Below are 14,600 nucleotides of genomic sequence, written 5' to 3' on the forward strand. Positions count from 1 at the left end.
GCTTGCGTGGCACTATATAGGGGTGAATGGAAGCGTTGTATTTTTTCATAACTTAAAAACATTCTGTGGAAAAATGGAATAGCTGATTTTGTTTCGTAATCCTGTCATATTATCCCAGAGGCATTATTAAAGTTTTGTTTTTTGAATTATCCGAATATCTCTTTTCTTGTAAGAGCTGTACCATTTTTTGTAAATAAAAACACTGATTGACTCATAAAATAGAGGTTGGATTGATAAGAATGGCCCGCATGCAGCCCAAATCTCAATCCCTCAAAAAAAGCAAGATCTGCATTTCAAAAAATTGCTCACAGCCACCATTATAAAAAAGAAGGATATTTAGGAGAGAACATCCTGTTTCATTCTGTGTCAGTCCAGTTTGACGGTTGCGTTTACTTCAGATGGTAGATTCTTAAGCTCACCATGAGCAAATTTTTTTGTTTTTGTGTTTTTTTTGTAAAATTTCAAATCCCCACCAAACTTTTTAAAACGTGCGCATAGGAATACTTTAAAAGTCTCTCTCTTGTGAGTGGTATTTTAAACCTTTGACGCAAATTAAATTTTGTACAATCTAAAATCAGTGCTTATAAGAGATATTTTTATGAGAATTTCCAAAACTCAAAGACGTAACGAGAATCTCCTCATAAACGGAACGAATGTCGAACGAGTAGACCAATATGCATATCTTGGAACAATGATCAAATCCACAGGTGATTACCTACTTCCAGGAAATCAAAATCAAAATAGAAAAGACTAGAGTACATTTTAACAAAATGAGAAAAGTGCTCTGCACAAGAGATCTAAAGTTAGAGCTAAGAGTAAGGTTGGGTAGGTGCTACGTTTTCTAGACTTTGATTTATGGAATGAAAGCTTGGACCTTGAATGAGGCATCAATGAAAAAACTGGAATCATTAGAGTTGTGGGTGTATAGAAGGGTACCCCGTCACAATAGCCCCATCGAAAAAGCTCCGACGAAATAGCCCCGACATAATATCCCGTACACAAAAAAAATCCGACAAAATAGCCTGCAGGCAAAAGAGCCGCGAAACAATAGCTCGCCCACAAAATAGCTCCGACAAAATAGTCCCGACAAAAAAGCTCCCTTCAGAAATCACCATGAAATAATCCCTTAAAAATACATTTTTTCGGAAATGGTAATTATCCTCTATTCAGGTGTGTACCTTAACCACTTTACCACATTAAATAAAAATGGCCTTTTCAGAGAACTCGAACCCTGTGTCTTCTGTTAGGTCAAGTTCTTTCTATACAGTTCTTACACTAATTGAAAATTAAGATGATTCCGCAGTTCTGGATTATCTTAGAAGGATTTCATACAATCTAGAAATATAAATATATAAACCTCAATTATTTATTATTAGAGAGATTTGGCACCTTTTATTTTGCAATTCCGTTATGGGTATCGTCATACTACGTCTGCGCGGTAGCGAATATATGATCCGTTGTCGTTATTAAACATAAGGGATTCCGTAATTTACGGAGGTTTAAAGTAGTGCTTATCGTTATCGTTATAGCGTTGATTGATAAATACGGAAAGATACGAAAGCCTATGCATTATTTTGTTGTCTTTAAAACTTGCCCGTCTAGTGGCGCGCCTAGCTTAAATTTGTTGGAACTAGCCTTAGAGGGAAGTGTAAAATTCTCCCTACTCAAGGAACTAGCCAAGAACTCGCGGTTATTTTACGTGGCCCGTATTCAAAATTTTAACGCAGCAGTCACTATCATATTAATCTGTATTAATTTTTTTTTGTTTTTGTTTCTACAAAAATGTTGAAAATATAAATTGACCATAGAGTTTTTTTCACTAGTCTTGACCTCACAAGTAAATACTTTTCGAGTTATTTGCGAGTGAATATATACATTTCTCAAAAAATAGTACAGTTTTAGACGGATTTTCGCAAATAACTTAAAAAGGAAGTATTTCACCAAAAAAATATTGATAGCAAAAATACAGCTTATCAAAAAGTGAAAAAAATGTTTTATATAAATATGACATATGAAGTCGTAGACCCAGTAAAAGCAGAGTTGTAGCTAATGAAAAGTAGGTTCTTATTATTTGTCAAATTCAAAATTGAATATTTCTACATGAAATAACCAAAAAATTAAGAACTTTTCGGGGAAAACTCATCATAACTTTTTTAAAAAGTATAAAAACAGCTTTATTTTTTTTGAGTTTCTAGTATCAGAAGTAAACAAGTTGCGCACAAAATAAAGTTGATCCCTTTTTTTCTAAAAAAAAAAACTAAAAATCACCTCCTAATTAGCATCTCAAATGAAATTAATCAGTAGCGCTTCATAAGTTACTTTATGTATGTATGCTTATAGAGGATCTGTAAGTTTCATCGGTTCAAAGTGCTTATTTTTTAAAGGCTGTAGTTAAAAAGGCTTCAATGAGTCACTAATCACCAGTATATGCAAATTCCGAACAGCCATATCTTAACCAATTTTTGTGTTACAGAAAAACAAAATATTCAGAAAAGCAAAACCTTTACCATTTGGAATATTTTGAATCACTGATAATTAGAAAGTTATTTTAAAAAAGGCATTTTTTTTCAAAATAAAAAAAAAATACTGTAAAACTAAATTTACGATGAAACTTACAGATCATATTATAAACAATACATAACCAAAGTCACTTGTGAAGCGGTCACAATAATTTGATTTTATTCGTCTTGAGGGGCCAAACGAAAAACACAAACAACTTTTTTTCTTTTTAAATCGTGTTCTGTTGTGATTTATAACAAATTTATAGCATCTCTTTTCCCTTTTAGTTCCCTTTTAGAAGGTGATTTTCACGCTTTTTTAAAACTATCTTTTACAAAAAAGGACCAACTTTATTTTCAGCGTAACGTGCTTACTTTAATGCTAGAAACTTTTTTAAAAACAAAAACAAAGGTTTTTTAAACACTTTAAAAAAGTTGCGATGAGTTTTCCCAGAAATGTGCTTCATTTTTTGGTTATTTCACGTTGACATATTCGATTTGGAATTTGACGAATAAGAACTTACTTTTCATTAGCTACAACTCTGCTTCTACTTTATAGAGACTTTAGAGACTCTAGTATAAAGACTTTATACAGACATTTCATTTTTAAAATTTTTTATAAACTATATTTTTATTGAATACTTTTTTCGATAAAATACTTATTTATTGTGTTATTTGCGTAAAACCGTCTAAAGACGTGTTTGTTTTTGTTAAAAAACGAACATATTCACTCGCAAATAACTCGAAGAAAAGTATTAGCTAAGTGAAAAAACTCAATAGAACAAAACTTGCTGCAATTAATCAGTTTATCCACTTGATAGATACTAGATAGTATTAGACGTATTGATATTATAGCTACCTAGCCTTATACAAAGTGGATTTAGAAAGTCCACATCTACATTAGACAACCTAGTGGATATTGAATATGTAATTGATGGGTCATTTGGATGTGATCAAGTATGTTTGGCTTATGGCTATCTTTTATTATATTTTATAGCGCGTGCCATTTGGGATTAGGTAAGAATTCTATTAGGTTGGTCAATTCCAGGAAATATAAAGTAATTTCCTATATAGACGAAACATATTCAAATAGATAACGTTCTTTTAGACTCAAAAATCCAATTAAACGACATTCTTCAATGGTCTACTCGTTGCACTTTTCCTTATTGCCATTAATGACATCGCTAAATCACTTAACCCACTAGTCATTTAGAAATTAGAGAATTGGTCGAACACTACTGGCCTAGAATTTTCTCCCACTAAAACGAAAACAATAATCTTCAGTAAAACTCCAAAGAAGCACATTATACTACCAAAAATCTGCCTAAAGAATTTCTTCTTCTACTTTTTCTTTTATATAGGCAGTACTGCCTGTTTTCTTCAACGGTGCCTTTCATTCTGTCCCTAAATTGTCATTCCATCTTTTCCTTTGGCGTCCTATACTTCTTCGGCCTAACGGTGACTTGTCCCTGGCTATTCTTACTATCCTTGATTCAGATATCCTGCTTATGTGTTGATTCTACTCTTCTTTTCTATTCTTTACTTAGGTCTACTATTATTGTCTACCCCACATATGCATCTTATTTCCTCACTTCTTGCCCTGTCCCGTAGTCCTTTTCTAGCAATCCTTCTTAAGATCTTCATTTCGTTGGTCTCCAGACGTCTTTGTATTTTGCTTGCATCTGGTCTTGTTTCGGCAGTGTAAGTCATAACTGGTCTAATAACTTCTGTCAAATGACTTACTCGTATATATTCCAAAAAAGACTAAATGCATGGTTATAACAGCAGATCTAATAAGGTGTAAATTAGAGCTGGAGGGTCAAATAAGTCATGGAGTTTAAATATCTAGGCATCACACTATGCAGCTACGGAAAGCTCGAAACAGAAGTGGAAGATCAGGTGAATAAAGCAAACAGAGCCGCAGGTTGCCTGAATGAAACAATATGGAGAAATAAAAACATCGGAAAATAAGTGAAAGGCAGAATTTACAAAACAGTCATCAGACCAATAATGACATTCGCGGCAGAAACACGACCTGATACAGAAAGGACAAAAATAATGCTAGAAACAGCAGAGATGAAAACATTGCGAAAAATCGATGGTAAGACGCTGTGGGATAGAGCTAGAAGTGCAGATATACGAAGGAGATGCAAGGTAGACAACATTAATAACTGGGTGAAAAGCAGAAGAGTAGAATAAAACGACCACATAAGCCGAATTACAACAAATAGACTAGTAAGGACGGCGAGAGACAGTTCCCCGAGAGGAAGACGATCAGTGGGAAGACCACGAAAAAGATGGAATGACAACTTATTGGAGGCACATTGAAAAACAGACAGGGTAATGTCTATATAGAAAGAAGAAGAAGAAGATAAACAATGGGAAGTCGACTTCCAAACTCTTATGACTGTTCACTGAAAGTTGGGTTTCAACCTGGGATACAATACGCTAAAGTGTTACGTTTGGCTTGTTCTCTTGTAAGGAATGAAAGCATGGATAATAAAGGCCAGCTCCACTAACAAACTTGAAGTCTTTGAAATGAGGTGCCTGCACCGAATGCTTAAAATATCATGGACATACTTAGGGACATATTGCGAGGAGAACGATATACTTGTCGGCAACTGGAACTCGAAGAAAACATAGAGGGTAAGAGAGGTCTAGAAAAATATGTCATGGCTGGGTAATACTCGCCAAATGATATTAATGAAATTACTCTTAATAGAATAATGTAATCGTGACTATCTGATATCTCACCTGACAATACAATGCACGGTGGACGCCTACGCAGAAATACACGGCACCTTTAAGAAATAAAGTTAATAATAAATAATTCAATAATTATACTTAGTCACTATTTTCCCCCTAACTCGGAAAATATCGACCGCACGAAAAAACTTGGAAGAAATTGTAGGAAATCGCGATTGCAACAATTTACGAGTCCTTACCATTTTTCTCTCGAAGAGTTTAAAGTGGCCGAGCGGGTGACTAAGTCAATTTCATTTAAGTAAATACGGTTGCAATATCTTCAAACAAAATATACAATCATCAGAAGATACTGTAACTGTAATTAACGAAAATAACTACCTAATTTTTTATCGAAATTATGAGGCAAATAAGAAATGTACAATATCTAAAATCACCCAGTGAGTATTTTTCTCGTTAAATAAATTTTTTATTAAATAAATTATATTATTATATATATAGTATATAAAATTATTAAATAAACTTTAGAATATTCAATGATTTGTTTCAAGAATTAAAATTTAAAGACAAATTACAACTACAATTATTCTTGCTAATTTAAAAACGAGTTTAGAAAGTAATACATAGGTACACTCATTCACCCTATTTTCGAGTTCATTCGAGTATATTTCGCATACGAAATTAGAAGAATTTCGCTCGAAATCCAGTTTTTTGTATTTTCGAATACTTCGTGTACGAATTTTTTCGTATACGATGACTCGAATGGGTATGAACCATTTGAATTTGGATGCTCGTATACGAATTGTTTTGTTGTCATTTCAAGGTCATTTCAGTTGTCATTGATGGTTTTAATCGTTGTTGTATACAATATTTTTACATTGAACTTTCTTTTCAATGGGTGGTTTAAAATATTTTTTTAATAGAAGGAAACGACATACTGTACGATAATGCATTGAATATATAACCTAACCTAACTTTATGTACGTATTCTATTTAGCATTGAATGTAAGCTCTAAGCTTGACATATGACACCGTTGCCATATCCTCAATTTTTTCATACTATCCCATTATATAGTTATTTAAAAATAGTTTTGAAACACCTCAGTTTGTTTTGAAAAGTAAATATGTAGTAAAATATGAGTGTAAATTCTCAATTTTTTCATACTATCACATTATATAAACGTGCATTTAAAAAATCGTTTTGAAACACCAAAAAATTAGTAAAATATCAGTGTAAATACTGGATACAAAAATAATAATAAACAAAATAGTGGACTTTGCAAACCGATATTACTAATATTATGCAAGCTTAAGATTCGATTCCAGCTAATATTTTAGCTATTTTTTAATAATGTGATTATACCATTGATTGAAATTATACAAGAAATTAATAAAATAAGTATGACAACACTGTCACTCTTCAGATGAAGGTTGAGCCCAATGTTGTTCGAATTTGCAGTGTTGCCGGTGCAAATTATGCTCGTATACGTATAACATTTCGAAGGACGTTCAAAAATACAGATTGAGATTCGTATACGAAATTTTTTATTCGAGTTAACTCGTATGCGAACAAATTCGATTGAATTCGAAAATACGACCCCAGCAGGTACACTCCAATAATTATTTTAAAGATTGCCATTGTTATCGTTGAATGAGAACTCAAATTTAAATACATCAAAAGAAATAAATAATTTTTATTATAATCCGGTCGACCCGACCGACCACAAATTCCGATAACCAAAGCTACCTGAATACGTCTCATCGTTGTCTCAGGTAAATTCAATCTCGTACCTAGAAAGCTGCTAACGCCATCTATTTCTAAAACCACTGGTGTCGTACATAAACGCTCATTTAGTGTCGTATCTTCCAGTATATTTATCAGTCAACGGTTATAGTAATGGTGAAATTGCTTTGTTGCCAGAATGTAAAAAAATCAGTAAAATTACATTTACATAGATTCTAATTTTGATGACCTATAAATTAAAATATCAAAAACTGTTCAACTATATGCTTAAAATTACAATATCGTTGTGAAGTGAGGTTATGTTTAAATAACGATAACGATGACACGAAAAACCTACTTGATAGGCTGCAAAAACTCTGCTTTTTTACGTTGCCATAATCGTTATGCTTAATAATGTTAACCATAGCGGAGCCAAAATCAGCGGTTATTTTAAGAGGTGCAAAATCTCTCTATTTTGTTTTTCAACTATTTTTATCATATTCGAATTAATATACGGAACCTTTTAACTTTTATATTGAAACCTTATTTAATTATTATTCTTCTTCTTCTTCTTCCTTCTTGTATGTAGGCTTTAAAGCCTGTTTCTTCTTCAATATTATCCTCCTAAATTGTTTAGGTTATCGCACCACCTTTTTCTTGGTCTGCCAATACTTCTTCGTCCATTTGGTGACTTATCTCGTGCTATTCGTACTATCCTATCCTCTGCCATTCTACTAATGTGTTCGTTCCACTCCTGTTTCCGTTTTGTCACCCATCCATTTATGTCTTCTATATTGCATGATCTTCTTATGTTTTCGCTCCTCTCCCTATCCAACAGACTTTTCCCTGATATTCGTCGGAGTATTTTCATCTCTGTTGTTTCTAGTAGTCGTCTCGTTTTAGATGTGTCAGGCCTTGTCTCCGCCGTGTATGTTAATATAGGTCTAATTGCTGCTTTATAGATTCTTGCTTTTGTGTCTTGTCTTAAGTGTTTGTTCTTCCAGATTGTGTCATTAAGAGATCCCGCCGCTTTACTTGCTTTTAAGCTTTGTTGTCGTACTTCCTCTTCAACATCTCCGTAACTGGTTATATCAATTCCCAGATATCTAAACCTTGCTTCCTGCTTTATTATTTTCCCATCAATTTCGATTTTACATCGTAGTGGGTATTTAGATGTTGTCATACATTTGGTTTTTTCTGCTGATATTATCATATTGTATTTCTTGGCTGTTGTATTAAAGATGTGTGTTAATCTTTGGAGATCGTCTTCTGTCTCGGCGATTAATGCGGCGTCGTCTGCATAACACAATACTTTGATTTCTTTATTTCCCATTCTGTAACCACGACCTTTACGTACTGCTTCTATTATTTCGTCCATTATTATATTAAAGAGCAGTGGGCTTAATGAGTCACCTTGTCTGACTCCACTTTGTACTGGTATAAACTGCGTTAGTTTTCCATTTATCTTTGCCTGCATTCGATTATGAAAGTAGATGTTTTCGATGGTTTGTATAATATTGATTGGTATGTTTCTTCCATACAGTAAATGTAAGACGTCTTCGACTTGGATGCGATCGAAAGCCTTTGTCAGGTCTATAAAACATAGATATGCTGGTTTATTGTACTCAATGGCCTTTTCTGTGATTTGTCTCAGTACAAATACGGCGTCTACGCAGGATCTTCCGGATCTGAATCCTTGTTGTTCATCTGATAAAGTTGTTAGTTTATTGATTTTGTTGGTTAGGACTTTTGTGGTTAGCTTAAGTGCGGTGTTTAGTAGATTTATACCTCTATAATTGTTGGGGTCTTCTTTGTCTCCTTTTTTTAACATTGGTATCATTATGCTGTTTCTCCATGCGTCTGGTATCTTGCAGTGCAATATTAATTTTTGTATAAGTTTTGTCATCTCTAGGGTTATACTTTCTCCTCCGTATTTTAGAAGCTCGTTGGTTATTCCGTCTGGTCCTGGTGACTTCCTATTTTTGAGTGAATTTATGGCTACCCCTACTTCCTGAAAACTGATTTCAATTTCGTGTCTTAATTCAGGTAGGTTATTATTTTGATTATGATTTTCCTTTCCTTTAAACAGTTCCGTCAAGTATCTTTCCCATTCGTTTGCTGGTATGTTATTGTATTCCTTCAATTCTGCCATTTCTTTCCGTTGGTTTCTTATGAATCTCCATATTTGTTTTTGTGTTCCGTAGAAGTCGCTTTCCATCCTTTTTGTAAACTGTTCCCAGTGTTCATTTTTTGTTCTTCGTACCAATTGCTTTGTTTCATTTCGTATTCTTCTATAGGTGTCTCTGGATTCTGGAGTGTTTGATGTTTTATACTTCATGTAGGCGTCTCTCTTCTCTTTACATTTGTCTTTTATTTCTTTTCTGAACCATGGTGTATTGTTGTTGTTTCTTTTGTTCAGTATGACTTTGCGTTTTCCTAGAGCTTCTGTTGCTGCCTCTTCAATATTGTTTTTAATTTTCTCCCAGCTCGCGTTTATATCTTCGATGTCGTCTATCTGCTTCAGCTGTATCTTCTGTGCTAGCCTCCTTTGGTACATTTCTTTGGTAGAATCGTTCCACAGTGATTCTACATTGAATTTTTCCTCGGTGATTTCCTGTGGAAAATGTTTTGGTGTTAGTTTCATTCTTATTTTTGCTAGGACTAATTTGTGTTCACTCCCTGCGTCTGCCGAGTTTAAAGTTCGAATATCTAGAATCTGCTCTGGCAGCAACAGCCTCTTCAATATTGTTTTTAATTTTCTCCCAGCTCGCGTTTATATCTTCGATGTCGTCTATCTGCTTCAGCTGTATCTTCTGTGCTAGCCTCCTTTGGTACATTTCTTTGGTAGAATCGTTCCACAGTGATTCTACATTGAATTTTTCCTCGGTGATTTCCTGTGGAAAATGTTTTGGTGTTAGTTTCATTCTTATTTTTGCTAGGACTAATTTGTGTTCACTCCCTGCGTCTGCCGAGTTTAAAGTTCGAATATCTAGAATCTGCTCTGGGTGGATTTTTCTATTAGTGACTATAAAGTCAATCATAGATTTGTGCCCCCTGGAGTTTTCAAACGTATATTTATACTGAAGCTTATGGTCGAAAAATGTATTATTGATTCGCAGTTCGTTAAAAGCACAGAGATTAGCCATGAGTTCTCCATTTGAGTTGACATGGTTTTCATTGAATCTTTGTTTTACTCCTGGAACTATTTCATTTCCGATTCGTGCATTAAAATCCCCCATAAGAATTAAGTGTTCTTCATGAGGTATATCGTCCAGGATGGTTTGCAACTGTTCGTAGAATGCCTCTCGTTCCTTCTTAGGTTTGCAGTCCTCGGGGCTATAGATAGATATAACATTTAATTTTTGGTAGTCCATTGTGATGTTCATATGTATTATTCTTTCGGAGACGTAACGGCAGTTACTTATGTTGTCTTTAAATTTTTTATGGACAAGTATACCTACGCCTGCTCGTGCTCGTTCTTCTTTCTTCACTCCACTATATGCTAAAATATATTGGTTATAGTCTCTTTGACCTTTACCTTTCTTCTTGGTTTCTTGGATTGCACAAATGTCTATGTTTTTGTTTATCAGTTCTTCGATTATCTCTTGGTCTTTGTTGTTGAACGAAGTAATGTTCCATGTTGCTAATCTGATTGTTGGCTTCTTTTTCCTTCTCGTTTTCCTTTTCTTTGCGTGGTTCGTCATATTAGGTTCCGTCGAGTTCCGAGGCTTTATATCGGTTCTTTGAGCCTTGTTTTCTTTTATAATGGGTAGGATGCTAACCTGGCCCATCAACCCTCCTCTTTTTTCCGGGCTTGGGACCGGCTGTAAGTGTGAACGTGACTTCTGAGCTACTCAATCCACTCAGTCTTCGCGCTCACAACCCCCAGGCAGAGTTATTATTTATTATTATTTAGTATTCTTTTACTAATTTTTTAGGATATGCTGTAATAATGTTTTGGACGAGAATGTAATAAATTATTGATGTTCTGATAATATAAATGGTACTCCGTTAAAAGGTAAAACTTTTTATTGGGGGTGTTTTCGCCGGGGCTGTTTTAGCCGGGGCTGTCTTGGCCGGGGCTATTTTATGTGCGATCTATTTTGTCGTGGCTATTTTGTTTACGGGCTATTTTGTCGAGGCTATTTTGTACCCGGGCTATTTTGACGGGGCTTTTTTGACGGGGCTGTTTTGACCGGGCCATTTTAACGGGTCACGGTATAGAAGAATTCTGAAAATATCATGGACAGAACACGTCAAAACAAAGAGGTTCTGAGAAAGATGAATAAAGAAATGAACGCCTTAAATACAATCAAAACCAGATAATTGGGATATCTCGGACATATTACACATGGAGAGAGATACAACTTGCTCCAACTCATTATACAGGGAAAGATTCAAGGAAAAAGAAGCATAAGGACACGCAGAATATCGTGGCTGAGAGAATGGTACGGATGTACATCAAATGAACTTTTTAGAGCAGCCGTATCCAAAGTTCGTATAGCTATGATGATTGCCGACCTCCGTCGCATAGATGACAGTTGAAGAAGAAGAGATACTTTATTGTAGAATAGCTCTGAAGATGGCTTTGTAAGCCGAAAGCGCTAAGCTATAGGCAACTAAAAACTTTAAGTACTTCAAAAATACTTTTTTTTTCCATTTTTTCAGTTGTCATAAGTGTGTCTAAAACACGTCAGTCCTTTCAATTCAAAATCATAGAGCTTTCAAAAAAACGAATATCAGAATCACTAAAAAAATGACCAATAAAATGGCGTTGGGAGGACACATGAGAAGACAATAGATGGGCATTCAGAGTAACCTAAGTGGTGATCAAGACAAATGAGAAGAGATAGAGGTTACTTTGTCTTCAATCCCGACCCCCGGAGGGGGTGTAGTGGTCAACGTGATGTCGTGTATTATCCATCTCCAAAGATCTCTGTCTCTGGTTATTTCTTTAAACTCATGCACAGGTCTTTTGCATATTCATGTAATTTGATCGACCAATCTTGTTAAGGATCTTCTTTGTGATCTTCGGCCTTTCACCTTTCCTTGTATAGATACAGGTAAACCCCAGAAAATATGGGTAGACGATATCTGAACTACTGTAGGACAAAAATGGATACATAAAGGATATGACAGATCGGAGGACAAAATTACATAAGAGCTCTAAATGCAAATAAGACATGCAGTCAATGCAGTGCATGTAAATAAAGATTACAGTTGTTAAAGGTACTCAAAACGTACCTACTCGTTCCATAATAACAGTATATTATTAACATCACGTTATCACTTTGTCTCTTTTCTCGATTATTAGATTTTATTGTTAGTGCCATAGCCACCTTTACTTAACAAGCCATGAAGTTGAAACTTGGCAACATCTATTGGTAGACCGATTAATTCTGACAGTTCTTATTTGTTTTTAAATAATTTTCACTGTATTTACAGAGAAACTGAAATATTTTACAATATTTCGTGCTCCAAATTATAAAGAACATTAAAAGGTATGTTATTAAGATGATTTTAGTTCAATATAATATATTTTTATATAAACTTGCGTGCATATAGAAATCCGTCCACTTAAAAATTTTGTCATTTTTAATGTCTTATATTTCCTTAAATCTGTTGGCAGATTTAAGTGATTTTTTTAATATGTTATAGCCTAATTCTTTTACAATACCGCTGTAATAATATTGTTGCTAACCAGTTAAATTTTTATGGTGTACCGGGCATTTATAAAATACTGAAATTAAAACCCAACTATAGACTCCGGTTTTCTTAACATTCTGTTTTTTTGATTAATTCGCTTATGTTTAACAACTAGATTTGTTCTTAATCAACTCAGGGTGTTTCTAAATAAGTGCGACAAACTTTAAGTGGAAAGGAACAAAATGTAAAATTTTGACGCCTGTATTTTAAATGTAATCATTTTTTTTCGAATCCTGAGAAAACTAATAAGTATTTTTGAAAAATTTAAACGCAGAATGAAAGATTACTTTATTACCGAGGGCAGAAAGTCCCTTAAAATGAATAAAATGTTTTTTTAATGACATATTTGAAACTAAAAATCACACTAAATTTTCTTAATTTTTCACCCTTGTATCTTATTAAAATAAACATAGAAGTTTTCAGGGACTTTCGGCTCTCGGTCCTAACGTAATCTTTCATTCTGCGTTTAAATTTTTCAAAAATACTTATTAGTTTTCTTAGGATTCGAAAAAAATGAATCCCGTTTATATATTCTTGTTATTGTTTTTTTTTTGTATAATAAACGTTACTTACAAGAAATTACTTTTAATATTATTTTGTACAAACTTCTAATTAATAATATTTTCTTATTCAACTCAAAAAATACTATAAATTTTACCAGAATTTGTACTTTAAAATCGTAGTTTCGAAAGCGGTAGTCCGAAAGTCGGACTACGGACGTCATCAATTGCGACGTTGCCTTTTTCTCTTCATGGCTTGTAAAGTAAAGGTGGCTATGTTAGTGCGTATAAACAGAGGTTGAACTTAGCAAACTCGACACAAGTCCGGTTTTATTTTTATCTAGTAAATCAAGGAGTGCTTATTATGAGCCTTGTTTTTTCTTTAAAGATTACGCCCCGGAATACCCATTTTCATCCCTTGAAAGAGGGTAGTTTGTTGTTTTTGCGAAACGTTGCCCTTCCTGTACGTTTTTGCAAAAAATTCCTTAATATAAATATGAAGAGGACTATATTTCCTACAATTTATTCCGCGAAAGCATATGTCTATCACTCACCGTTTAGCGGGGTTGGCGCCCTAAAGTTGACGAGTTTTTAAAAAAGATGTTTTAGGAAAAAAATTATTTTTCCCAACTGTAATAGGAATCAAGAAGAAACCATGCGGCAATTAATCACAAATAAGTGGCTGATTTTTTGGTATAGCTTTCATTCAAGGGCAATTGCCATTTTTTTAATTACAGGGAGTTAAATTTTAAAAAAACCCCTTATGCTAGCTTAAAAAACTTTTAGGGTTACCCATGTACAAATGTTATTTACAAATTTGTATAATGCACCCCATATTTTCCCCTGAACCACAGAAAAAAGGAGAATTAATAAAGAGAATATGCAAATATTGATTTTGGGCCACCACTGTGGCTTTACGGTACAAAGAAAGCAAAATATGCATAGGTCACAATGTGTAGCAGACAGTATGTTCTTTTATTTGCGATAAGTATGTTATCAATACAATGAATAAGTGGCGAAAAAAAAAACAAAAAATGGATCCCGCCAAAGCATTTTTGAGGTTTACGTTGACACTGTGCCTTAACGGTTGCTTATACGAAAAAAAAAAAATGCATAGCATCTTATTTGTAGATCAAATAGTGGTCTTTAATTCTGCGTAAGTTTGTTTCAAAAAATGCGCGATTATACAAGTTACTGTTATCCAAAATATTAAAACCGGAACGGAAATCGCCATCTCTTATGTTGCCGGTGACGACATACATCCACTGCATGCCTCATAAAATATACCCGCTTTACGCCAACAATAAATTGATCAAGAAATTGACGAATTTATTTAAGGCCAAATTTGACGTGTACAAAATGTATGGTTTGTGGTACAAAACACAATTTGACATTCATTTTTACCCACAGATCACCTAAGGTGTTCTGTGATTTTACCGTGAATCAAATTTCTTTATTTTTCTTTTTATT

At 34.0% G+C, this 14,600-nt stretch overlaps 1 protein-coding gene across 1 annotated transcript in view; it reads right to left on the reverse strand.

The window, feature by feature from the left end:
* LOC126879895 (tachykinin-like peptides receptor 86C) overlaps positions 1-14,600 on the reverse strand; it is an 883,727-nt gene that overhangs the window by 328,193 nt on the left and 540,934 nt on the right. The window lies entirely within an intron of this gene.

Source organism: Diabrotica virgifera, chromosome 2 (assembly GCF_917563875.1).
Source record: "Diabrotica virgifera virgifera chromosome 2, PGI_DIABVI_V3a".
Taxonomy (NCBI): Eukaryota; Metazoa; Arthropoda; class Insecta; order Coleoptera; family Chrysomelidae; genus Diabrotica; species Diabrotica virgifera.